Source organism: Carcharhinus amblyrhynchos, chromosome 20 (genome assembly GCF_965287045.1).
Source record: "Carcharhinus amblyrhynchos chromosome 20, sCarAmb.v2.hapA, whole genome shotgun sequence".
NCBI classification, from domain to species: Eukaryota; Metazoa; Chordata; class Chondrichthyes; order Carcharhiniformes; family Carcharhinidae; genus Carcharhinus; species Carcharhinus amblyrhynchos.
Genome location: NC_137343.1, coordinates 49900846 through 49926540, shown reverse-complemented (window position 1 = coordinate 49926540; position 25695 = coordinate 49900846).

Sequence of the window (25695 nt, the reverse complement as noted above, 5' to 3'; positions counted from 1 at the left end):
CCCAGACCCGGTGGCGAGGTCGGAGAATCCCAGCCCCGGAGCGAGGTCGGAGAATCCCAGTCCCGGTGGTGAGGTCGGAGAATCCCAGCCCCGGAGCGAGGTCGGAGAATCCCAGTCCCCGGTGGTGAGGTCGGAGAATCCCAGACCCGGTGGCGAGGTCGGAGAATCCCAGTCCCGGTGGTGAGGTCGGAGAATCCCAGCCCCGGAGCGAGGTCGGAGAATCCCAGTCCCGGTGGCGAGGTCGGAGAATCCCAGACCCGGGGACGAGGTCGGAGAATCCCAGACCCGGTGGCGAGGTCGGAGAATCCCAGACCCGGGGACGAGGTCGGAGAATCCCAGACCCGGTGGCGAGGTCGGAGAATCCCAGTCCCCGGAGCGAGGTCGGAGAATCCCAGTCCCGGTGGTGAGGTCGGAGAATCCCAGACCCGGGTGAGGTCGGAGAATCCCAGTCCCGGGGACGAGGTCGGAGAATCCCAGTCCCGGTGGTGAGGGTCGGAGAATCCCAGCCCCGGGGGCGAGGGTCGGAGAATCCCAGTCCCCGGAGCGAGGGTCGGAGAATCCCAGTCCCGGGAGCGAGGGTCGGAGAATCCCAGTCCCGGGAGCGAGGGTCGGAGAATCCCAGTCCCGGGAGCGAGGGTCGGAGAATCCCAGTCCCGGGGGGTGAGGTCGGAGAATCCCAGTCCCGGGAGCGAGGTCGGAGAATCCCAGCCCCGGGGGAGAGGGTCGGAGAATCCCAGTCCCCGGGGGAGAGGTCGGAGAATCCCAGTCCCGGGGGCGAGGTCAGAGAATCCCAGTCCCGGGGGCGAGGTCGGAGAATCCCAGTCCCGGGAGCAAGGGTCGGAGAATCCCAGTCCCCGGGGGAGAGGTCGGAGAATCCCAGTCCCGGGGGCGAGGTCGGAGAATCCCAGTCCCCGGAGCGAGGTCGGAGAATCCCAGTCCCCGGGAACGAGGTCGGAGAATCCCAGTCCCGGGGGCGAGGTCGGAGAATCCCAGTCCCGGGAGCGAGGGTCGGAGAATCCCAGCCCCGGAGCGAGGTCGGAGAATCCCAGCCCCGGAGCGAGGTCGGAGAATCCCAGCCCCGGAGCGAGGTCGGAGAATCCCAGTCCCGGGGGCGAGGTCGGAGAATCCCAGCCCTGGGGGAGAGGGTCGGAGAATCCCAGTCCCGGGGGCGAGGTCGGAGAATCCCAGTCCCGGGGGCGAGGTCGGAGAATCCCAGCCCCGGGAGCGAGGGTCGGAGAATCCCAGTCCCGGGAGCGAGGGTCGGAGAATCCCAGTCCCGGGAGCGAGGGTCGGAGAATCCCAGTCCCGGGGGTGAGGGTCGGAGAATCCCAGTCCCGGGGGTGAGGGTCGGAGAATCCCAGTCCCCGGAGCGAGGTCGGAGAATCCCAGTCCCGGGAGCGAGGGTCGGAGAATCCCAGTCCCCGGAGCGAGGTCGGAGAATCCCAGTCCCGGGAGCGAGGGTCGGAGAATCCCAGTCCCGGGAGCGAGGTCGGAGAATCCCAGTCCCGGGAGCGAGGGTCGGAGAATCCCAGTCCCGGGAGCGAGGGTCAGAGAATCCCAGTCCCGGGGGTGAGGGTCGGAGAATCCCAGCCCCGGGGGTGAGGGTCGGAGAATCCCAGTCCCCGGAGCGAGGTCGGAGAATCCCAGACCCGGGTGAGGTCGGAGAATCCCAGTCCCGGGGACGAGGTCGGAGAATCCCAGTCCCGGTGGTGAGGTCGGAGAATCCCAGTCCCGGTGGTGAGGGTCGGAGAATCCCAGTCCCCGGAGCGAGGTCGGAGAATCCCAGACCCGGGTGAGGTCGGAGAATCCCAGTCCCGGGGACGGGGTCGGAGAATCCCAGCCCCAGGGGGTGAGGTCGGAGAATCCCAGCCCCAGGGGGTGAGGTCGGAGAATCCCAGTCCCGGGGACGAGGTCGGAGAATCCCAGACCCGGGTGAGGTCGGAGAATCCCAGTCCCGGGGACGAGGTCGGAGAATCCCAGTCCCGGTGGTGAGGTCGGAGAATCCCAGTCCCGGTGGTGAGGGTCGGAGAATCCCAGCCCCGGGGGTGAGGTCGGAGAATCCCAGTCCCGGGTGAGGTCGGAGAATCCCAGCCCCGGGGGCGAGGGTCGGAGAATCCCAGTCCCGGAGCGAGGTCGGAGAATCCCAGACCCGGGTGAGGTCGGAGAATCCCAGCCCCGGGGGCGAGGGTCGGAGAATCCCAGCCCCCGGAGCGAGGTCGGAGAATCCCAGTCCCGGGGGCGAGGGTCGGAGAATCCCAGTCCCGGAGCGAGGTCGGAGAATCCCAGACCCGGGTGAGGTCGGAGAATCCCAGCCCCGGGGGCGAGGGTCGGAGAATCCCAGCCCCCGGAGCGAGGTCGGAGAATCCCAGTCCCGGGGGCGAGGGTCGGAGAATCCCAGTCCCAGAGCGAGGTCGGAGAATCCCAGTCCCGGGGGCGAGGGTCGGAGAATCCCAGTCCCGGGAGCGAGGGTCGGAGGATCCCAGTCCCGGAGCGAGGTCGGAGAATCCCAGTCCCGGTGGTGAGGTCGGAGAATCCCAGTCCCGGGGGCGAGGGTCGGAGAATCCCAGACCCCGGAGCGAGGTCAGAGAATCCCAGACCCCGGAGCGAGGTCGGAGAATCCCAGTCCCGGTGGTGAGGTCGGAGAATCCCAGACCCGGGTGAGGTCGGAGAATCCCAGTCCCGGGGACGAGGTCGGAGAATCCCAGTCCCGGTGGTGAGGTCGGAGAATCCCAGCCCCGGTGGTGAGGTCGGAGAATCCCAGTCCCGGGGACGAGGTCGGAGAATCCCAGTCCCGGGGACGAGGTCGGAGAATCCCAGTCCCGGGGACGAGGTCGGAGAATCCCAGTCCCGGGGACGAGGTCGGAGAATCCCAGTCCCGGTGGTGAGGTCGGAGAATCCCAGTCCCGGGGACGAGGTCGGAGAATCCCAGTCCCGGGAGCGAGGGTCGGAGAATCCCAGTCCCGGTGGTGAGGTCGGAGAATCCCAGTCCCGGGGACGAGGTCGGAGAATCCCAGTCCCGGTGGTGAGGTTGGAGAATCCCAGCCCCGGGGGTGAGGGTCGGAGAATCCCAGTCCCGGTGGTGAGGTTGGAGAATCCCAGCCCCGGGGGTGAGGGTCGGAGAATCCCAGCCCCGGGGGCGAGGGTCGGAGAATCCCAGTCCCGGGGGCGAGGGTTGGAGAATCCCAGCCCCGGGGGCGAGGTCGGAGAATCCCAGTCCCGGTGGTGAGGTCGGAGAATCCCAGACCCGGTGGTGAGGTCGGAGAATCCCAGACCCGGGTGAGGTCGGAGAATCCCAGTCCCGGGGACGAGGTCGGAGAATCCCAGCCCCGGTGGCGAGGTCGGAGAATCCCAGACCCGGGTGAGGTCGGAGAATCCCAGTCCCGGGGACGAGGTCGGAGAATCCCAGTCCCGGAGCGAGGTCGGAGAATCCCAGCCCCGGTGGCGAGGTCGGAGAATCCCAGACCCGGTGGTGAGGTCGGAGAATCCCAGACCCGGGTGAGGTCGGAGAATCCCAGTCCCGGGGACGAGGTCGGAGAATCCCAGTCCCGGTGGTGAGGTCGGAGAATCCCAGTCCCGGGAGCGAGGGTCGGAGAATCCCAGTCCCGGGAGCGAGGGTCGGAGAATCCCAGTCCCGGGGGTGAGGGTCGGAGAATCCCAGTCCCGGGAGCGAGGGTCGGAGAATCCCAGTCCCGGGGGTGAGGGTCGGAGAATCCCAGTCCCCGGAGCGAGGTCGGAGAATCCCAGTCCCGGGAGCGAGGGTCGGAGAATCCCAGTCCCGGGAGCGAGGGTCGGAGAATCCCAGTCCCGGGAGCGAGGGTCGGAGAATCCCAGTCCCGGGGGTGAGGGTCGGAGAATCCCAGTCCCCGGAGCGAGGTCGGAGAATCCCAGCCCCGGGGGTGAGGGTCGGAGAATCCCAGCCCCGGGGGTGAGGGTCGGAGAATCCCAGCCCCGGGGGTGAGGGTCGGAGAATCCCAGTCCCCGGGGACGAGGTCGGAGAATCCCAGACCCGGGTGAGGTCGGAGAATCCCAGTCCCGGGGACGAGGTCGGAGAATCCCAGTCCCGGTGGTGAGGTCGGAGAATCCCAGTCCCGGTGGTGAGGGTCGGAGAATCCCAGTCCCCGGAGCGAGGTCGGAGAATCCCAGACCCGGGTGAGGTCGGAGAATCCCAGTCCCGGGGACGGGGTCGGAGAATCCCAGCCCCAGGGGGTGAGGTCGGAGAATCCCAGCCCCAGGGGGTGAGGTCGGAGAATCCCAGTCCCGGGGACGAGGTCGGAGAATCCCAGACCCGGGTGAGGTCGGAGAATCCCAGTCCCGGGGACGAGGTCGGAGAATCCCAGTCCCGGTGGTGAGGTCGGAGAATCCCAGTCCCGGTGGTGAGGGTCGGAGAATCCCAGCCCCGGGGGTGAGGTCGGAGAATCCCAGTCCCGGGTGAGGTCGGAGAATCCCAGCCCCGGGGGCGAGGGTCGGAGAATCCCAGTCCCGGAGCGAGGTCGGAGAATCCCAGACCCGGGTGAGGTCGGAGAATCCCAGCCCCGGGGGGCGAGGGTCGGAGAATCCCAGCCCCCGGAGCGAGGTCGGAGAATCCCAGTCCCGGGGGCGAGGGTCGGAGAATCCCAGACCCGGGTGAGGTCGGAGAATCCCAGACCCGGGTGAGGTCGGAGAATCCCAGCCCCGGGGGCGAGGGTCGGAGAATCCCAGCCCCCGGAGCGAGGTCGGAGAATCCCAGTCCCGGGGGCGAGGGTCGGAGAATCCCAGTCCCAGAGCGAGGTCGGAGAATCCCAGTCCCGGGGGCGAGGGTCGGAGAATCCCAGTCCCGGGAGCGAGGGTCGGAGGATCCCAGTCCCGGAGCGAGGTCGGAGAATCCCAGTCCCGGTGGTGAGGTCGGAGAATCCCAGTCCCGGGGGCGAGGGTCGGAGAATCCCAGACCCCGGAGCGAGGTCGGAGAATCCCAGACCCCGGAGCGAGGTCGGAGAATCCCAGTCCCGGTGGTGAGGTCGGAGAATCCCAGACCCGGGTGAGGTCGGAGAATCCCAGTCCCGGGGACGAGGTCGGAGAATCCCAGTCCCGGTGGTGAGGTCGGAGAATCCCAGTCCCGGGGACGAGGTCGGAGAATCCCAGTCCCGGGGACGAGGTCGGAGAATCCCAGTCCCGGTGGTGAGGTCGGAGAATCCCAGTCCCGGGGGCGAGGTCGGAGAATCCCAGTCCCGGGGACGAGGTCGGAGAATCCCAGTCCCGGTGGTGAGGTTGGAGAATCCCAGCCCCGGGGGTGAGGGTCGGAGAATCCCAGTCCCGGGGGTGAGGTTGGAGAATCCCAGCCCCGGGGGCGAGGGTCGGAGAATCCCAGCCCCGGGGACGAGGTCGGAGAATCCCAGTCCCGGGGGCGAGGGTCGGAGAATCCCAGCCCCGGGGACGAGGTCGGAGAATCCCAGTCCCGGTGGTGAGGTCGGAGAATCCCAGTCCCGGGGACGAGGTCGGAGAATCCCAGCCCCGGGGGCGAGGGTCGGAGAATCCCAGCCCCGGGGGCGAGGGTCGGAGAATCCCAGCCTCGGGGGTGAGGGTCGGAGAATCCCAGTCCCGGTGGTGAGGTCGGAGAATCCCAGTCCCGGGGACGAGGTCGGAGAATCCCAGACCCGGGTGAGGTCGGAGAATCCCAGTCCCGGGGACGAGGTCGGAGAATCCCAGTCCCGGTGGTGAGGTCGGAGAATCCCAGTCCTGGTGGTGAGGTCGGAGAATCCCAGTCCCGGTGGTGAGGTCGGAGAATCCCAGTCCCGGGGGCGAGGGTCGGAGGATCCCAGCCCCCGGAGCGAGGGCGGAGAATCCCAGCCCCGGGGGGTGAGGTCGGAGAATCCCAGCCCCGGTGGCGAGGTCGGAGAATCCCAGTCCCGGGGACGAGGTCGGAGAATCCCAGCCCCGGAGCGAGGGTCGGAGAAACCCAGCCTCGGGGCAGGATCTGGTGCTGTCTTTGGGCATCTTTGATGGATCTCCTTGGATGGTATCTGGCTTTCTTGTGTAAGTCAGTGTCGCCTCAGAGCTACACTTCAGCAAGCGGTGGATATCCCTGTTCATCCCTGGTTTCCGGTTGGGGAACACACTTACTGCTGACCCTGAGACTCACTGTGACCAGCTCGGGAGGGATTTCCTCACCCTGGCCTTAGCCTGTCAGAGGTTTCACAGTTTTGGACAGGGTTGTCCCACAACCGTTTAAACAGATCACTAACCCTCACCCATCCTGAAGAAACCTCTCCACGCTCTGTCTGTCAGGCAGTTCAAATAGCAGCGTTATAATATCAGCATCGCGTACAAACGCAGAGAGGAACTCTAACAGACTGCTAACCTCTCCAGAGCTTTCCCTATCCTTCACACAGCAGGCGAATGTGACCCTGATGGGAATAGGGGATGCTGTCCTCTTGTTATGTCCAGGAGCAGGTTCTATGAGCAGACATCACATACACACATGGTTCAAGGCTGGTCAGAATCCTCTGGGCAGTCTCTGCACAAAACCTGCATCTTCTTTGCCTCCAGAGAGGGCTAACCGTACAAGCTGGCTCCATCCTGCCTGGTCATTGCCTTGTTAATCCACCTGCTGTCAATACCAGCAGGAACTGTATCCCAACAGCTGCATTAAGGGCACGCTGGCTTTGAAACAACTAAATTCACAACAAATCACTGTATTGGATTACTGTGTACACTGATATAGACAGAGAGTCTGAAGATGCTCACCTTGTACACATGTCTGTATGTAGTTTTCACTGTGTGTACACACGTCTGTATATAGTTTTCACTGTGTGTACACACATCTGTATATAGTTTTCACTGTGTGTACACACATCTGTATACGGCTTTCACTGTGTGTACACACATCTGTATATAGTCTTCACAGTGTGTACACACGTCTGTATATAGTTTTCACTGTGTGTACACACATCTGTATATGGTTTTCACTGTGTGTACACACATCTGTATATAGTTTTCACTGTGTGTACACACATCTGTATATGGTTTTCACTGTGTGTACACACATCTGTATATAGTTTTCACTGTGTGTACACACATCTGTATATAGTTTTCACTGTGTGTACACACATCTGTATATGGTTTTCACTGTGTGTACACACATCTGTATATAGTTTTCACTGTGTGTACACACATCTGTATATAGTTTTCACTGTGTGTACACACATCTGTATATAGTTTTCACTGTGTGTACACACATCTGTATATGGTTTTCACTGTGTGTACACACATCTGTATATGGTTTTCACTGTGTGTACACACATCTGTATATAGTTTTCACTGTGTGTACACACATCTGTATACGGCTTTCACTGTGTGTACACACATCTGTATATAGTCTTCACTGTGTGTACACATGTCTGTATATGGCTTTCACTGTGTGTACACACATCTGTAGAGAGTTCTCACTATGTGTACACACGTCTGTAGAGAGTTCTGACTGTGTGTACACACATCTGTATATAGTTCTCACTGTGTGTACACATGTACGCAGTGAAAACTATATACAGACATATGTCTGTGTATAGTTTTCATTGTGTACACATATCTGTATATAGTTTTTACAGTGTACACAAATGTGTTTATATATTTACTGTGTACACATATGTGTTTATATATTTACTGTGTACACATACGTGTTCATAGTTTTCACTGCGTGTACATATCTGTATATAGTTTTCACTGCGTACACATGTCTGTATATGGCACATACTACATACGCCTCATACCACTGGGGTCCCAAACTAATCGGGGAGGATGTGGACTGGGTCATCACGTGACTACATGATAACATGGTCATGCCTAGCATCCCGTGACGGAAGCGTGCTGGATTTCCCTGGGACTTCAGGCTGAGCTCAAGTATTTTTTTTACAGCGTGCGGGGTTAGTTAAATAAACTTATTATTGTTGCAGCCAGTGACACAGCAAACAACGGGGAAAATAATGTATACAACAGTGACCACATTGGGAAAATATGGCACTGACCCCTGCAAACAGCGCTGTGTCAGCTGTTTCCGCTGACAGAACCTTCCGGCCCCACCTACGGTGACCCCCGCCTCCCCCACCCCCCCCCCCCCACCCCCCACTCCTTCCTGTGGCGGGTTCCCCAACGCAAAGACATGGATTGTGACGTGCTGTGGGACGTAATAAGCTTGAATAAGTTCCAAGTCTGCAATCGCTCAGTGCCAGTTCATCGCAGAGTTTTCCCATCAACGTGGCTGTCAGTGGCCAGGCGGGAGTTTACATTGCAGGAAGCGTATCAGGGTTTGATTTTCTTTGGTGTCCTTTAAGAAGCTGATGCCAGCGGGTGAATGCAGAGAAATCAGCGGTTAGATTTGTGCAATGCTTAATTCAGGTCCAATGATTGGACTGTCAATAACTTCCGTGTAAAATGATGAAACATTGGCCAGTAACGTGAAGGTTAACTTTTTTAGAAAGTCTCTAAGATCACACAATTCCGTCATATTTACTGTGGATTCACAATTATATAAGAACTAGGAGCAGGAGTCGGCCAGCTGGCCCCTCGAGCCTGCCCCGCCATTCAATAAGATCACGGCTGATCTTTTTGTGGACTCCACTTAGCCGCCCGCTCACCATAACCCTTAATTCCTTTACCATTCAAAAATTTATCTATCCTTGCCTTAAAAACATTCAATGAGGCAGCCTCAACTGGGCAGGGAATTCCACAGATTCACAACCCTTTGTGTGAAGAAGTTCCTCCTCAACTCAGTCCTAAATCTGCTTATTTTGAGGCCATGCCCCCTAGTTCTAGTTTCACCGACCAGTGGAAACAACTTCCCTGCTTCTATCTTATCCATTCCCTTCATAAATCTTATGTTTCTATAAGATCTCCCCTCATTCTTCTGAATTCCAATGAGTATAGCCCCAGTCTACTCAGTATCTCCTCATAAGCCAATCCTCTCAACTCCAGAATCAACCCAGTGAATCTCCTCTGCACTCCCTCCAGTGCCAGTATATCCTTTCTCAAGTATGATGTGGAGATGCCAGCATTGGATTGAGGTGGGCATAGAAAGTAGTCACACAATGTTGCAACTTTATAAGTCCCTTGTCAGACCCCACTTGGAGTACTGTGAGCAGTTCTGGTCGCCTCACTACAGGAAGGATGTGGAAGCTATTGAGAGGGTGCAGAGGAGATTTACAAGGATGTTGCCTGGATTGGGAGGCATGCCTTATGAGGATAGGTTGAGGGAGCTGGGACTCTTCTCCCTGGAGAGACGAAGGTTGAGAGGCGACCTGATAGAGGTTTATAAGATGTTGAGAGGAATAGATAGGGTGGATTCTCGGAGGCTATTTCCCAGGGCTGAAATGGTCGCTACGAGAGGACACAGGTTTAAGGTGCAGGGGAGCAGGTACAGAGGAGATGTTAGGGGTAAGTTTTTCACTCAGAGGGTGGTGAGTGAATGGCTGCCGTCGGTGGTGGTGGAGGCAAACTCGCTGGGATCTTTTAAAAGACTTCTGGATGAGTATATGGGATTGGGGGTTATAGATAGGTCTATGGATTGGTAGGTGTTGATGTGATTGGCGCAACTTGTGGGCCGAAGGGCCTGTTTGTGCTGTAGTGTTCTACGTTCTATGTTCAATACCAGGTTAAACAGATTTATTTGTTGCACTAGCTTTCGGAGCGCTGCTCCTTCATCAGGTGAGTGGGAGTTGTGTTCACAAACAGGGCATATACAAACACAAGCTCAATTTACAAAATAATGGTTGGAATCCGAGACTTTACAGGTAATCAAGTCTTAAAGGTACAGACAATGTGAGTGGAGAGAGCATTAAGCACAGGTTAAAGAGATGTGTATTGTCTCCAGACAGGACAGTTAGTGAGGTTTTGCAAACGCAGGCAGGTCGTGGAGGTTACAGGGTTATAACCCTGCCACAGCAACCTCTGCAAGACATGCCAAATCATCAACACAGATATCATAATCTCACGTGAGAACACCATCCACCAGGTACACGGTACATACTGTTGCAACTCGGCCAATGTTGTCTACCTGATACGCTGCAGGAAAGGATGTCCCGAAGCATGGTACATTGGGGAGACCATGCAGACGCTACAACAACAGATGAATGAACATCGCTCGACAATCACCAGGTAAGACTGTTCCCTTCCTGTTGGCGAACACTTCAGTGGTCACGGGCATTCGGCCTCTGACCTTCGGGTAAGCGTTCTCCAAGGCGGCCTTCACAACACACGACAGCGCAGAGTCACTAAGCAGAGACTGATAGCCAAGTTCCGCACACATGAGGACGGCCTCAACCGGGATCTTGGGTTCATGTTGCACTATCTGTAACCCCCGTGACTTGCAAAATCTCACTAACTGTCCTGTCTGGAGACAATACACATCTCTTTAACCTGTGCTTAACCCTCTCTCCACTCACATTGTCTGTACCTTTAAGACTTGATTACCTGTAAAGACTCGCATTCCAACCATTATCTTGTAATTGAGTTTGTGTCTATATATGCCCTGTTTGTGAAACAAATCCTGCACTCACCTGATGAAGGGGCAGCGCTCCAAAAGCCTGTGCTACCAAATAAACCTGTTGGACTTTAACCTGGTGTTGTGAGACGATTTACTGTGTTTACCCCAGTCCAACACCAGCAACATCCTGGCTACCACCATCACCACAAACTACCAGCTCCAAGTGGAGAGGATCTCCAAGAAGATCGCGCATATCGACACAGACATCAAGTTTCTACAAAGATGCAAGAAAGCAGACAAGATACCGAAAGGACTACAGATCATGAACCCACTCAGGTCAACCTACGCTGAGAGACTTTGCTGTTGCACCTCTCTCACACTCCTCAACCACCTCATACACCAGCTCTACAGCAAACACCGCATCCTGGAAACCAAGACAGAATTCATATTCTCAACTTGCGCTCAGGATGCAGACCAACTGCGAAACTCTGCCAAGCAGATGAGACAAAGAAACTACACCATCTATATGCACACCAAGAACAAGAAACTTGAGAAACTCGGCATCACCACCAGCAACAACCAAGCCTCCCCCGGCACCACAGCAGAAAACAGCACTACCGCAGGGAAGTCTATTGTGAGCTTGTCGGGCTACACACTTCAACCAGATGAAGTCGAAGTTCTCAGCCGAGGGCTCCATTTCTGTCCCACCACCAAAATGAACCCCATCAGTCTCGCAGCGGACACAGAGGAATTCATCAGGCGAATGAGGCTGCGGGAGTTCTTCTACAAACCCCAAGAGGCCAACAGTGAACTCAATGAGACGGCCAATGAACCGGAACAGCCGACAGAGAGATCCGCAGTGCAACAGAAGAGGAAAGAGTCCAATTGGACTCCTCAGGAAGGCCGCTGCCCTTGACTGGACATGTATGCCCAAGCCATCAGGAGGTGCGTCAACACCAGATTCATCAACCGCACTTACCAGACAGCCCTGAACATCACCCAAGCACAACACAACGCCATCCATGCTCTCAAGACCAACCGCAACATTGTCATCAAACCAGCAGACAAAGGAGGGGCCATCGTCATCCTGAACAGAACAGATTACTGCACAGAAGTGTACTGACAACTGAACAACGAGGAACACTACAGACAGTTACCCGTAGATTCAACCAAAGAACACACCCGTCAACTCAACACTCTGATCAAGACCTTTGATCCAGACCTTCAGAGCACTATCCGTGTTCTCATCCCATGTACTCCCTGCGTTGGAGATCTCTACTGCCTTCCAAAGATACACAAGGCAAACACACCCAGCCATCCCATTGTATCGGGCAATGGGACCCTGTGCGAGAACCTCTCCGGCTACATCGAGAGCATTCTGAAACCCATTGTACAAAGAACCCCCAGCTTCCGTCGCCAAACTACGGACTTCCTACAGAAACTCAGCACACATGGAGCAGTTGAACCAGGGACACTCCTTGTCACAATGGATGTCTCGGCGCTCTACACCAACATCCCCCATGACGATGGCATTGCTGCCACTGCCTCAGTACTCAATGCCGACAACTGACAGTTTCCAGATGCAATTTTACAACTCATCCACTTCATCCTGGACCACAATGTCTTCACTTCAACAACCAGTTCTTCATCCAGACACACGGAACAGCCATGGGGACCAAATTCGCAACTCAACGTGCCAACATCTTCATGCACAGGCTCGAACAAGACTTCTTCACCACACAGGACCTTCAACCGATGCTATACACTCGATACATCAATGACATTTTCTTCCTTTGGACCCATGGTGAACAAACAACTATATGATGACATCAACAAGTTCCATCCCACCACCAGACTCACCATGGACTATTCTCCGGAATCGGTTGCTGTTGTGGGAAAAAATACCACGTCTGAGTCCGACTGGAGGGTCAGTAACACAGTTTTATTTAACAAAGCTTCGTGGAGATAACGCACCAGCACCTCGTGGTACTGGACAGCTACCTTCTGTCGATGAAACAATAGCAGTCCACCTTTATACCCTTTACGCAATAGGTGGACCAGAACGATTATCTCATCGCTATAGTCAAATGAACAAGAACAAAGAACAACCCAGCACAGGAAACAGGCCCTTCGGCCCAACGAGCCCACGCCGCCATCTTAACAAAGCATTTTCCTACACCTACCTTGACCCGTGTGTATGCGTATGGTACCCCCATTGGAAACCAGATTGAGGGGAGACTAATTTAGGGACAATTTGTTACACCAATCAGCCTAACAGCACATCTTTGGGGTGTGGGAGGAAACCGGAGCACCCGGAGGAAACCCACGCAGACACGGGGAGAATGCGCAAACTCCCACAGACACCGGCCCAAATCCATGTATCTGCACAGCTAGCAGTGATAGTCACTGAGCTGTCGCGGTGCCCATCTGCTGGTCCAGGTTTAAGCATACACAAACGACGCGAGGTACTAGGCCACTCTCAAAACATCCAAGAGCAGCCCTCGCACGACCCACCGTGTGCATGCCCCTCATTAGACAACAAGGTGGACTGACACACCCGCGGAGTAAAATCATCAACACATGTAGCATTAGATTTCCAGGAACGTCCCGAGGCTCTAACCCTTATTTAAAACCGTCTCCTATAACCCTCCATTCCTGTTTCACTCATGTGTCGATTTCAGTAAATGCATAGAACATTTCTGAGCTCATTATTACAGCAGGTACAGCCATGATCAATATCACACTTTTCCATGAATGGGTACGTTTCCTCTTTATCAATGACTTCATCCATTCTATTCTTGTAGTAAGCGGTTCCTTTGTGTTTCTCTTAATCTCTCAATCAGACCCCCCATTGCCCCAGGACTAACTTTATCTCTTTTAAGATGCCTGACTTCCTGAGGCATTTGTTCCCTGTTTTAATTCAATCAACTGTCTGCCCTGTGGTTTAGGCTTTAAGTGATTGTCTGTGTTTGAGAGTCGGTGCTGGAAATCAATGCAGGTTTAATGCCTTTTAACCCCATATGTGCCGGACAGCTATTTTTATGCCAGGTACCCACCTCTATGGGTTTGTTTTCTGCCTTCAGTTGCATTCTTGAATACACGCATCTCCATCAAGGACGGTCACCTCGGCACCTCACTGTACCACAAGCCCACAGATAACCTCATGATGCTCCACTTCTCCAGCTTCCACCCTAAACACATTAAAGAAGCCATCCCCTACGGACAAGCCCTCTGTATACACAGGATCTGCTCAGATGAGGAGGATCGCAACAGACACCTCCAGACGCAAAGACGCTCTCATAAGAACAGGATATGGCGCTCAACTCATCGATCGACAGTTCCGACGCGCCGCAGCCAAAAACCGCACCTCAGAAGACAAACACGGGACACGGTGGACAGAGTACCCTTCGTCATCCAGTACTTCCCCGGAGCGGAGAAGCTACGACATCTTCTCCTGAGTCTTCAACATGTCATTGATGAAGACGAACATCTCGCCAGGGCTATCCCCACACCCCCACTTCTTGGCTTCAAACAACCGCACAACCTCAAACAGGCCATTGTCTGCAGCTAACTACCCAGCCTTCAGGAGAACAGTGACCACAACCCCACACAACCCTGCCACAGCAACCTCTGCAAGACATGCTGGATCATCGACATGGATGCCATCATCTCACGTGAGAATACCATCCACCAGGTACACGGTACATACTCTTGCAACTCGGCCAACATTGTCTCCCTAATACGCTGCAGGAAAGGATGTCCCGAGGCATTGGGGAGACCATGCAGACGCTACGACAACGGATGAATGAACATCGCTCAACAATCACCAGGTAAGACTGTTCCCTTCCTGTTGGCAAACATTTCAGCGGTCATGGGCATTCAGCCTCTGATCTTCGGGTAAGCGTTCTCCAAGGCGGCCTTCACGACACACGACAGCGCAGAGTCGCTGAGCAGAGACTGATAGCCAAGTTCCGCACACATGAGGACGGTCTCAACAAGGATCTTGGGTTCATGTCACACTATCTGTAACCCCTATGACTTGCCTGGGTTTGCAAAACCTCACTAACTGTCCTGTCTGGAGACAATACACATCTCTTTAACCTGTGCTTAACCCTCTCTCCACTCACACTGTCTGCACCTTTAAGACTTGATTACCTGTAAAGACTCGCATTCCAACCATTATTTTGTAAATTGAGTTTGTGTCTATATATGCCCTGTTTGTGAAATAAATCCTGCACTCACCTGATAAAGGAGCAGCTCTCTGAGAGCTCGTGCTCCCAAATAAACCTGTTGGATTTTAGCTGGTGTTGTGAGAGTACTTACTGCACCTTTCTCAAGTAAGGAGACCAAAACTGTACCCCAGGAATGGCCTCACCAGCACCTTATACAGCTGCAACATAACCTCACTGTTTTTAAACTCCATCTCTCTAGCAATGAAGGACAAAATTCCATTTGTCTTCACTACCTGCTGCTCCTGCAAACCAACTCCTTGGGTCTCTCAAGCCCAATGTCCTGAATCAGTTTTATGCTCCCCTCAAGTCCCCATTTCCCCTCCCTCAACCAGCGTTCTCCTTTAGTATTTATCCTGTTCCTACCTCAGTGTACCTGAGCTGACGGGTTGCTGAGGAGGATGGGGTGCCACTCCTGTCTAAAATAAGATAAATTATAGGAAGCTGTGTGTGTGGATTGAGGTGCCATGTGGGAGTGACCCTCGGTTTGATACCAGAGAATCGCCACAATGCAGTAAAAGGCCGTTCAGCCCATCGATTCTGCACTGACTCTCCAACAGAGCAAGTACAAGCACATTAAAGAACTAATCAGATCCACTGGCCCCCCTGTGCACAATGGTCTGGAAACCACTGGCCCCGGAAGACTGCGGGCTCCATAGGGTGAATGCTTTTAAGAGCAATCTCCCAACTCTCCATTTCCAGCCTCCGATCCTTGATCTGAATCCTGGGATTGTAGTCACCCAGTAAGAAATCTGGCAACACCAGGTTTAAGTCCAGCCGATTTATTTGATAGTAAACTCACTAGCTTTCGGGGTTAGCCCCTTCGTCAGGTGAATGGAGAGTTCTGGCCTCAGACAGAGCATATAAAGCACAGAGAGTTTACAGATTACTGATTAGAATGTGAATCTTTACACCTAACCTGCTGTTCAAGTCTTAAAGAATTTGCATTCTAATCAGTAACCTGTAAACTGTGTGTGCTGTTATATGCTCTGTCTGAGGCCAGAACTCTCCATTCACCTGACGAAGGGACAAACCCCGAAAGCTTGTGAGTTTACTATCAAATAAATCGGTTGGACTTAAACCTGGTGTTGTCAGACTTCTTACTGTGTTTACCCCAGTCCAACGCCGGCATCTCCACATCATTGTAGTCACCACCGCCCCCCTCCCTCGCCCCCCCCCCCACTGTCACCATCTGCAGCCTGCCCCGTGACCACCATTGCAGCTGCTGTTCCCAAGGCTCTGGCCTCCTGTCACTGCTTTCGTAAGAACATAAGAAATAGGAGCAGGAGTCGGCCATCTAGCCCCTCGAGCCTGCCCCGCCATTCAATAAGATCATGGCTGATCTGAAGTGGATCAGTTCCACTTTCCCGCTTTCTCCCCTTAATTCCCCTGTCTATCAGAAACCTATCTACCCGTGACTTAAATATATTTAGCGAGGCAGCCTCCACCACTTCAACGGGCAGAGAATTCCAGAGATTCACCACCCTTTGAGTGAAGAAGTTCCTCCTCAACTCCGTTCTAAACTGCCCCCCCCTTATCTTGAGGCTGTGCCCTCTAGTCCTGCTGTCCTTTCTAAGCGGGAAGAGTCTCTCTACCTCTACCCTATCCATCCCATTCATCATCTTATACGTCTCTATAAGATCCCCCCTCATCCTTCTAAACTCCAACGAGTACAGACACAGTCTATTCAATCTCTCTTCATAGAACGGAGTTGAGGAGGAACTTCTTCACTCAAAGGGTGGTGAATCTCTGGAATTCTCTGCCCGTTGAAGTGGTGGAGGCTGCCTCGCTAAATATTTTTAAGACGCGGGTTGATGGGTTTTTGATAAGAGAGGGGATTAAGGGTTATGGGGAGAGGGCGGGAATGTGGAACTGAGCAGCGACAGATCAGCCATGATCTTATTGAATGGTGGGGCAGGCTCGAAGGGCCAGATGGCCGACTCCTGCTCCTATTTCTTATGTTCTTATAGTCCAACCCCCTCAACTCCGGCTGCGCAAGGATATTTTGGCCCTGGAGGGAGTGCAGAGGAGGTTTACTAGGCTGATACCGGAGTTGAGGGGGTTGAGCTATGAGGAGAGGCTGAATAAACTAGGCTTGTACTCGCTAGAGTTTAGAAAAATGAGGGGAGATCTCATTGAGACATATAAGATGATGAATGGGATGGATAGGATAGAGGTGGAGAGACTCATCCTGCTCAAAAAAGACAGTAGGACTAGGGGGCACAGCCTCAAGATAAAGGGGAGGCGGTTTAGAACGGAGTTGAGGAGGAACTTCTTCACTCAAAGGGTGGTGAATCTCTGGAATTCTCTGCCCGTTGAAGTGGTGGAGGCTACCTCGCTAAATATTTTTAAGACGCGGGTTGATGGGTTCTTGATAAGAGAGGGGATTAAGGGTTATGGGGAGAGGGCGGGAAAGTGGAACTGAGCCACGACAGATCAGCCATGATCTTATTGAATGGCGGGGCAGGCTCGAGGGGCTAGATGGCCGACTCCTGCTCCTATTTCTTATGTTCTTATGTTCTTATAACCTCCTCTGCACTCCCTCCAAGGCCAAAATATCCTTGCGTAAGTGCGGCGACCAAAACTGCACACAGTACTCCAGCTGCGGCCTCACCAGTGCCCTGTACAGTTGCAGCAAGACCTCCCTACTTTTATATTCTAACCCCTCTCTTTGCCCAGGGCACTGTCTTTAACTAGTTTCTGGACAGGAAATAGATTGAAAGGACAAGTTGTTGAGATCCTGCTGTGCAATATAATCGGAAGCCCGCAATCCCAGCCTGGAGAGCTTCATAGCAACATCGAAACCAGGAGTAGGAGGGGGCCATTTAGCCCTTCGAGCCTGTTCCATCACTCAGCATGATAATGTCTGACCATCAAATTCGATATCCAGTCTTCCCCCATATCCCCCGAACCCTTTAGCCCCAAGAGTTTTATCTAATTTCGTCTCGAAATCAGACAACATTTTGGCCTCAACTACATCTTGTGCGAGCGAATCCCACACATTGTCCACTCTCTGGCTGGAGAAATTTCCGAAGCTGTGACCCCCTCGTTCTGGACACCCCCCTCACCATTGGGAACATTCTTTCTGAATCCACCCTGTCTAACCTTGTTAGAACAGTATAAGTTTCTATAAGATTCCCCTCTCACTCTTCTAAACTGATTCCTGAGTGTGACTACAAGTAGCAAACCGCCCCACACCCGTTCCCACGTTGGCTCTGCACAGATTGAGTTCTTTTGCTCTTTCAATCTACTTCGAGGAACTAGTGAGGATCTGAAGACTCTCTTAATGAGTGATCCAGTTAGTCCCAGCCCACCAACCGCCCCCCCGGTCCTTTTTTTGCCTGGTTTGATTTGATTTGAGGATGAAAAGCAGGCAAGAGGTTAAACCTCGGCTGGAGTGGGACGTGGGAGCAGCGTCTAATGTGTGAAAATCTGACTAAAGATCAAACAATATCAATGTCAACATTGAGCTGGCAAAGCCTTCGATTCACACAAGCCTTAGGCACATATTTGGGACAGGAATCATGTTACGATTCTGTCTCCTTCGTGATCTCAGACTTTTGTCTCTTTTGTTGTAAAGCCTCAGGACATTCCTGGGAATCAATTGATTCCTATGGACCGTCCAACATATTTCATGGCTCAGTTGTCTTACGTTTGAGCTTCTGGGGATTCCGCGAATGTTTGTATAAGCTGTATATGTTTATTGATGTCTTTCTTTTTAATCCACAGGTGATTCGGTCTGCCTTATTGTCCAACGAGGGGCATACACGCGGTAGGTCGTGCGAGGGCTGTTCTTGGATGTTGCTTCAAGAGTTGCCTAGTGCTTCATGTCGTTAGTGTACGCTTAAATTGGACCATCTGACAGGCAACATGACAGCTCAGTGACTATCACTGTTTGCTGTGCAGATACATGGATTTGGGTTGGTGTCTGCGGGAGTTTGCACATTCTCCCCGTGTCTGCGTGGGTTTTCTCCGGGTGCTCCGGTTTCCTCCCACACCCCAAAAAACGTCCTCTTAGGCTGATTGGTGTAACAAATTGTCCCTAAATTAGTCTCCCCTCAATCTTCCCCAATAGGCGTAGACAAAGGTCATGGGTAGAGGAGGGGACTCACAATGTTAAGATGGCGGCGCGGGCTCGTTGGGCCGAAGGGCCTGTTTCCCGTGCTGTGTTGTTCTTTGTTTTTCCCATCGGAAGAGAGAATGTCCGGATAATGGTAATTAACCGTAGTTAAGGACCATGGGTATCTCCCTTCATTAGAGACAGAGAGAGAGTTGGTTACATTCCTTACATCATAAACTAGACAACTAATGGGGAGTGAACTATTATAATTCTGTGCCACACTCTAGCCATTTAGCCAAATCAGCAACTTATTCCTGCACTCCACAATGAACAACAAAAGACAAAGAACAACACAGCACGGGAAACAGGCCCTTCGGCCCAACGAGCCCGCGCCGCCATCTTAACATTGAGCGCCCTCCTCTACCCATGACCCTTGTCTACGCCTACTGGGGGAGATTGAGGGGAGACTAATTTAGAGACAATTTGTTACACCAATCAGCCTAACAGCACATCTTTGGGGTGTGGGAGGAAACCGGAGCACCCGGAGAAAACCCACGCAAGCACGGGGAGAATGCGCAAACTCCCGCAGACACCGGCCCAAATCCATGTGTCTGCACAGCAATCAGTGATAGTCACTGAGCTGTCGTGTTGCCCGTCAGTTGGTCCAGTTTAAGCGTACACTAACGACGTGAAGCACTAGGCAACTCTCGAAGCAACATCCAAGAGCAGCCCTCGCGTGTATGCCCCTCGTTGGACAACAAGGTGGACCGAATCTCCTGTGGATTATAAGAATCAATGAACATGCAAAACTTAGACATTTACTCATGTTATTTACTCTTCACTATTTACCTCACTATTCACCAGTTCCACGTGACGGGTAGCTGCCCAGGGATGCTGACTCAGCAGGTCCAAGGGTCAAGAAGGAATGACTCTCCAAACAGCGAAGTTGAAACCTTATTGACAAATAACTCACACAAGCCAGCTGAGTGTACTCAACCACTGGGTTTTTAACTCTCTCGTGGGCTGGCGAGGTCGCCACTGGTTGCTCAATCCTAATTGGCTAACAGGGCCATCTCTCCGCCCCTTCAGAGGGCAAGCAAGAGTCAACCATTTAACAGTAGGCCAGACCGGGTAAGGATGGCAGATTTCCTTCTCTAAAGGACATTAGTGAACAAAATGGGCTCTTTACAACAACCAGATAGTTTCATGGCACCATTACTGAGGCGAAACTTCATTTCCAGAGTTTATTTTAATTAATTGAGTTTAAATGCCACTAGCTGCCCTGGTGGGATTTGAACCCGTGTTCCCCAGAGCATTAACCCAAGTGTCCCGATTACGAGTTTAGTGGCATTACCACTGGCTCCCTTAAGTACTGTGTGTCCCTAAATTGGGCGTCCCTCAATAATTGGTCCAATAGGCGTAGACAAAGGTCATAGGTCAAAGAGGGCACTCAATGTTAAGATGGCGGCGCAGGCTCGTTGGGCCGAAGGGCCTGTTTCCCGGGCTGTGCTGTTCTCTGTTCTTTGGAGATGAGGGGGTTGGACTATGAAGAGAGACTGAATAGACTGGGTCTGTACTCATTGGAGTTTAGAAGGATGAGGGGGGATCTTATAGAGATGTGTAAGATAATGAAGGGGATGGATAGGGTAGAGGTAGAGAGATTCTTCCCGCTTAGAAAGGATAGCAGGACTAGAGGGCACAGCCTCAAGATATAGAATGGAGTTGAGGAGGAACTTCTTCACTCAAAGGGTGGTGAATCTCTGGAATTCTCTGCCCGTTGAAGTGGTGGAGGCTACCTCGCTGAATATATTTAAGACGCGGGTTGATGGGTTCTTGATAAGCGAGGGGATTAAGGGTTATGGGGAGAGGGCGGGAAAGTGGAACTGAGCCACGACAGATCAGCCATGATCTTATTGAATGGCGGGGCAGGCTCGAAGGGCTGGATGGCCTACTCCTGCTCCTATTTCTTATGTTCTTATGAGTGGTGAACTCAGGGAATTTGGTGAGTTGAGGGCATTTGGTGCAATGAGTTAAAAGGTGATGCTCTGGTCTTTTACAGGAACAGGAGCGGGGTCAGGTGAGGGGACAGGGGGCAGCAAGACCTGGGCGATGGCAGCGACGGGTGATGAATCAAAGTTTGGGGAGGGGTGCGGGGCCAGAGATCAATGGAAATTCAACAATTAAAGCTAAGAGCAACCCCTGAATCCTGTCCACCATCCTCATGGCACAAGTCAGGAGTGTGATGGAATACTCTCCCCTTACCTGGATGGGTGCAGTCCAACAGTTAAGAAGCTCAACACCATCCAGGGCAAAGCAGCCCTGCTGGGTTGGCACCCCATCCGCACACATTTGCTCCCTCCACTACCAATTCACAGTAACAGCCCTGTGTACCATCTACAGGATAGACTGCAACCAGTCCCTGTTCATTGCAGAGGGTGAGCATCATAGAAACCCTACAGTGCAGAAAGAGGCCCTTCGGCCCATCGAGTCTGCACCGAACACAATCCCACCCTCGTCCTATCCCCATATTATACCCACTAATCCCTCTAACCTACACATCCCTGGGCACTCAGGGGCAATTTCTTAGCACAGCCAATCAACCTAACCCGCACATCTTTGGACTGTGGGAGGAAACCGGAGGAAACCCACACAGACATGGGGAGAATGTGCAAACTCCACACAGACAGTGACCCAAGCCGAGAATCGAACCCAGGACCCTGGGGCTGTGAAGCAGCAGTGCTAACCACTGTGCTACCGTGCCGCCCATGGTAGCATAGTGGCACATGCCAACAAATAGCATTCATGGTCAATGTGCTTCCTGGATAGTTCAGATCAGCAAAGCAAATGTTGGAAAGAAATGTTCCAGATTTTCAACCCTAAGAACCCTGTTCTTAGATTGTTTTCTAGCTTTTCGGCAGTTCCAGGAAACTAGCGAGTGTCTTGACTGATGTATAAAGGTGTCACAAAAGTATGGAATGACTGCATAGTTTAAAGTTTATTTATTAGAAACCCTGCAGTACAGAAAGAGGCCATTCTGCCCATCGAGTCTGCACTGACCACAATCCCACCCAGGCCCTACCCCCATATCCCTACATATTTTACCCACTAATCTACACCTCTTAGGACACTAAGGGGCAATTTAAGCACGGCCAATCAACCTAACCCGCACATCTTTGGACTGTGGGAGGAAACCCACGCAGACACGAGGAGAATGTGCAAACTCCACACACAGACAGTGACCCGAGCCGGGAATCGAACCCAATACCCTGGAGCTGTGACGCAGCAGTGCGAACCCACTGTGCTACCGTGCGCCCCATTGAATCCCACTGTTCAGACAGGGATTCACAGCTTGGATTGTCTGACCCACGCCTAATTTTCCCACCACCTTCAGAACGTGTTCAAGTCTTTCCTAACCGACATCGACCTGACATCGGCGAAGATGCCATGAGGGAAGTATCTCATCTGGAGTCAGGAATCTTTTGACAGGTAAGCTCGAGAAGCGTTGCCAACTTTACGCGTCATAATGAGATGTCAGGTAGCAAGTTACATATGGGAATTTCATACAGGAATTGATGACAATTCTTTGTTATTAAAGTGTTAAATAGACCAGCGTTGTGAAGTGGAGTACAGGAATAAGTTGCTCATTTGGCTAAATGGCTAGAGTGTGGCACAGAATTATAATAGTTCATTCAAGGGTAGGACTCTGAGCAGTGTTGAGGATCAGAAGGACCTTGGGGTCCGGGTCCATAGGACTCTTAAATCGGCCTCGCAGGTGGAGGATGTGGTCAAGAAGGTGTACTGGCCTTCATTAATCGAGGGATTGAGTTTAGGAGTCGGGAGGTAATGCTGCAACTTTATAAGACCCTTGTCAGACCCCACTTGTGCGCAGTTCTGGTCGCCTCACTACAGGAAGGATGTGGAAGCTATTGAGAGGGTGCAGAGGAGATTTACAAGGATGTTGCCTGGATTGGGAGGCATGCCTTATGAGGATAGGTTGAGGGAGCTGGGACTCTTCTCCCTGGAGAGACGAAGGTTGAGAGGCGACCTGATAGAGGTTTATAAAATGTTGAGAGGAATAGATAGGGTGGATTCTCGGAGGCTATTTCCCAGGGTTGAAATGGTCGCTACGAGAGGACACAGGTTTAAGGTGCTGGGGAGCAGGTACAGAGGAGATGTTAGGGGAAAGTTTTTCATTCAGAGGGTGGTGAGTGAGTGGAATCGGTGGTGGTGGTGAAGGCGAACTCGCTGGGGTCTTTTAAGAGACTTCTGGATGAGTATATGGGATCTAATGGGATTGAGGGTTATAGATAGGCCTGGTAGGTATGGATATGATCGGCGCAACTTGTAGGCCTGTTTGTGCTGTCGTGTTCTATGTTCTATATTCTAATTCACTCCCCATTAGTTCTACAGTTTATGAAGGGCTGCCTCCTTGTAAGGAATGTAACCAACTCTCTCTGTCTGTCTAATGAAGGGTGATGTCTATGGTCCTTAACTATGGTTAATTGCCATTATCCGGACACTCTCTCTTCCACCTTCTTCCGTTGGGAGAAAGGTACAAAAGAATGAGATCATAACATGGCCCCATGTTATGGTTCCCACCCCAAAGATAAAAACATGTGCCTAAGGCTTGTATGAATCAAAGGTTTTGCCAGTTCATTGTTGACATTGATATTGTTTGATCTTTTAGTCAGGCTTTCACACACTAGTCACTGGTCCCACCTCTCACTCCTGCCAAGGTTTAACCTCTTGTCTGCTGTTCATCCCAAGGTGGAACCTCAAGTCTCATTGAGTTGCGTTTTTTATTCATGGGACATGGGTGCCACTGGCTGGCCAGAATTTATTGCCCATCCTAATTGCTTGAAGGCAGTTGAAAATCAACAACATGGCTCTGGAGTCACACATAGGCCAGGCTGGGTAAGGATGGCAGATTTCCTTCCCTAATCTACATTAGTGAACCAGATGGACAATCGACAATGGTTTCACGGTAGACTCTTAATTCCAGATATTTTTTATCAAATTCGAATTCCACCATCTACCATTCCACCACAATGGGGGGATTTGAATCCCAGTTCCGAGAACATTCATAGCCTGGGTTCACAGTCTAGAGAAAATACCATCACATCCCACTGATCAGGGATGTTCAACTCCAGAAGGTCAACTTCCGACATCACTGCTTCATCGAATCATAGAATCCCTACAGTGCAGAGGAGGCCATTCAGCCCATCAGATCTGCATTTACTCGCACACAAAGTAACTAACCCTGACCTATCCCCGAACCCCACCCCTGGCTAATCCACCATCTTCGGACACGAAGGTGCATCTTGTCATGACCAACCCACCCTAACCCACACATCTGCGGTGTGTGGGAGGAAACGGGAGCGCCTGGAGGGAGATTGTGCAGACTACACACAGACAGTGACTTGGAATTGAATCTGGGTCCCTGCGATGTGAGGCAGCAGAGGATTTTCTCCTGGATTTTCTCCTACTTTAGGGATCTTTTTGTGCCTCTTATTGTGATACTAGGTACAATCTGTCGGCACGGTAGCACAGTGGGTTAGCACTGCTGCTTCACAGCCCCCAGGGTCCTGGGTTCAATTCCTGGCTCGGGTCACTGTCTGTGTGTGGAGTTTGCACATTCTCCTTGTGTCTGCGTGGGTTTCCTCCCAAGGTCCAAAGATGTGTGGGTTAGGTTGATTGGCCGTGCTAAGAAATTGCCCCTTAGTGTCCAGGGATGTGTAGGTTAGAGGGATTAGTGGGTATAATATATGGGGGTAGGACCTGGGTGGGATTGTGTTGGGTGCAGACACGATGGGTCGAAGGGCCTCTTTCTGCACCGTAGGGTTCTATGTTCTAAAATATTTCTTCAAAGTTTCTACCATTTTCCAATTCCCAGTCTCATCCTCGAAGGAATCAACAGACACTTTAGCTGCTCTTGTCCTTTTTATATTCTGGTAGAAGTTCTCACTGTTTTTCTCATGCCAGGTTGCTCTCGTACACTAATTTCTCCCTCTTTAGTTTTCAGTCACTCTTTGCTGGGGCCTGGGTTTTTTCCCCAATCATTTGGCCTACGATTTATTTTCACAGCATTGTATACCTTCTCTTTCGATTCTTAACTGTGATAATTATCCGCGATGTTACATCTTTCCCAAAGAGCCTTCCTTTCTGAATGGAATATACCTTTGTTGAATCGGGAAATATCAGCTTAAGGATACATCACAGCCTGTCCACCATCTTCTCAGTTTTTGCCCATTTCAGTTACCCAATTCTGACTTTATATCCTTGTAACTGCCTTTATGTAAATTTAAGACACTAATCTCAGACTCAAATTTCTCACCCTCAAACTGAACAGAAAATCTGGCATGTTGTGATCACTCTTGCTTAGAGGATCCTTTACTACGGAGTAATTAATTACTCTGTCTCATTACAGGGTGGCCCGGTAGCACAGTGGGTTAGCACTGCTGCTTCACAGCTCCAGGGTCCTGGGATCGATTCCCGGCTCGGGTCACTGTATGTGTGGAGTTTGCACATTCTCCTCGTGTCTGCGTGGGTTTCCTCCGGGTACTCCGGTTCCCTCCCTAAAGATGTGCGAGTTAGGTTGATTGGCCGTGCTAAGAAATTGCCCCTTAGAGTCCAGGGATGTGTAGGTTAGAGGGATTAGTGGGTATAATATGTAGGGATATGGGGGTAGGGCCTGGGTGGGCTTGTGTTTGGTGCAGACTCGATGGGCTGAAGGGCCTCTTTCTGCACTGTAGGGTTCTATGTTCAAAGTCCAACAGGTTTATTTGACAGTAAACTCACAAGCTTTCGGGATTTGTCCCTTCGTCAGGGACAAAGTTATATACTCTGTCTGAGGCCAGAACCCTCCACTCACCTGATGAAGGGACAAACCCCGAAAGCTTGTGAGTTTACTCTCAAATAAATCGTTGGACTTTAACCTGGTGTTGCCAGACCTCTTA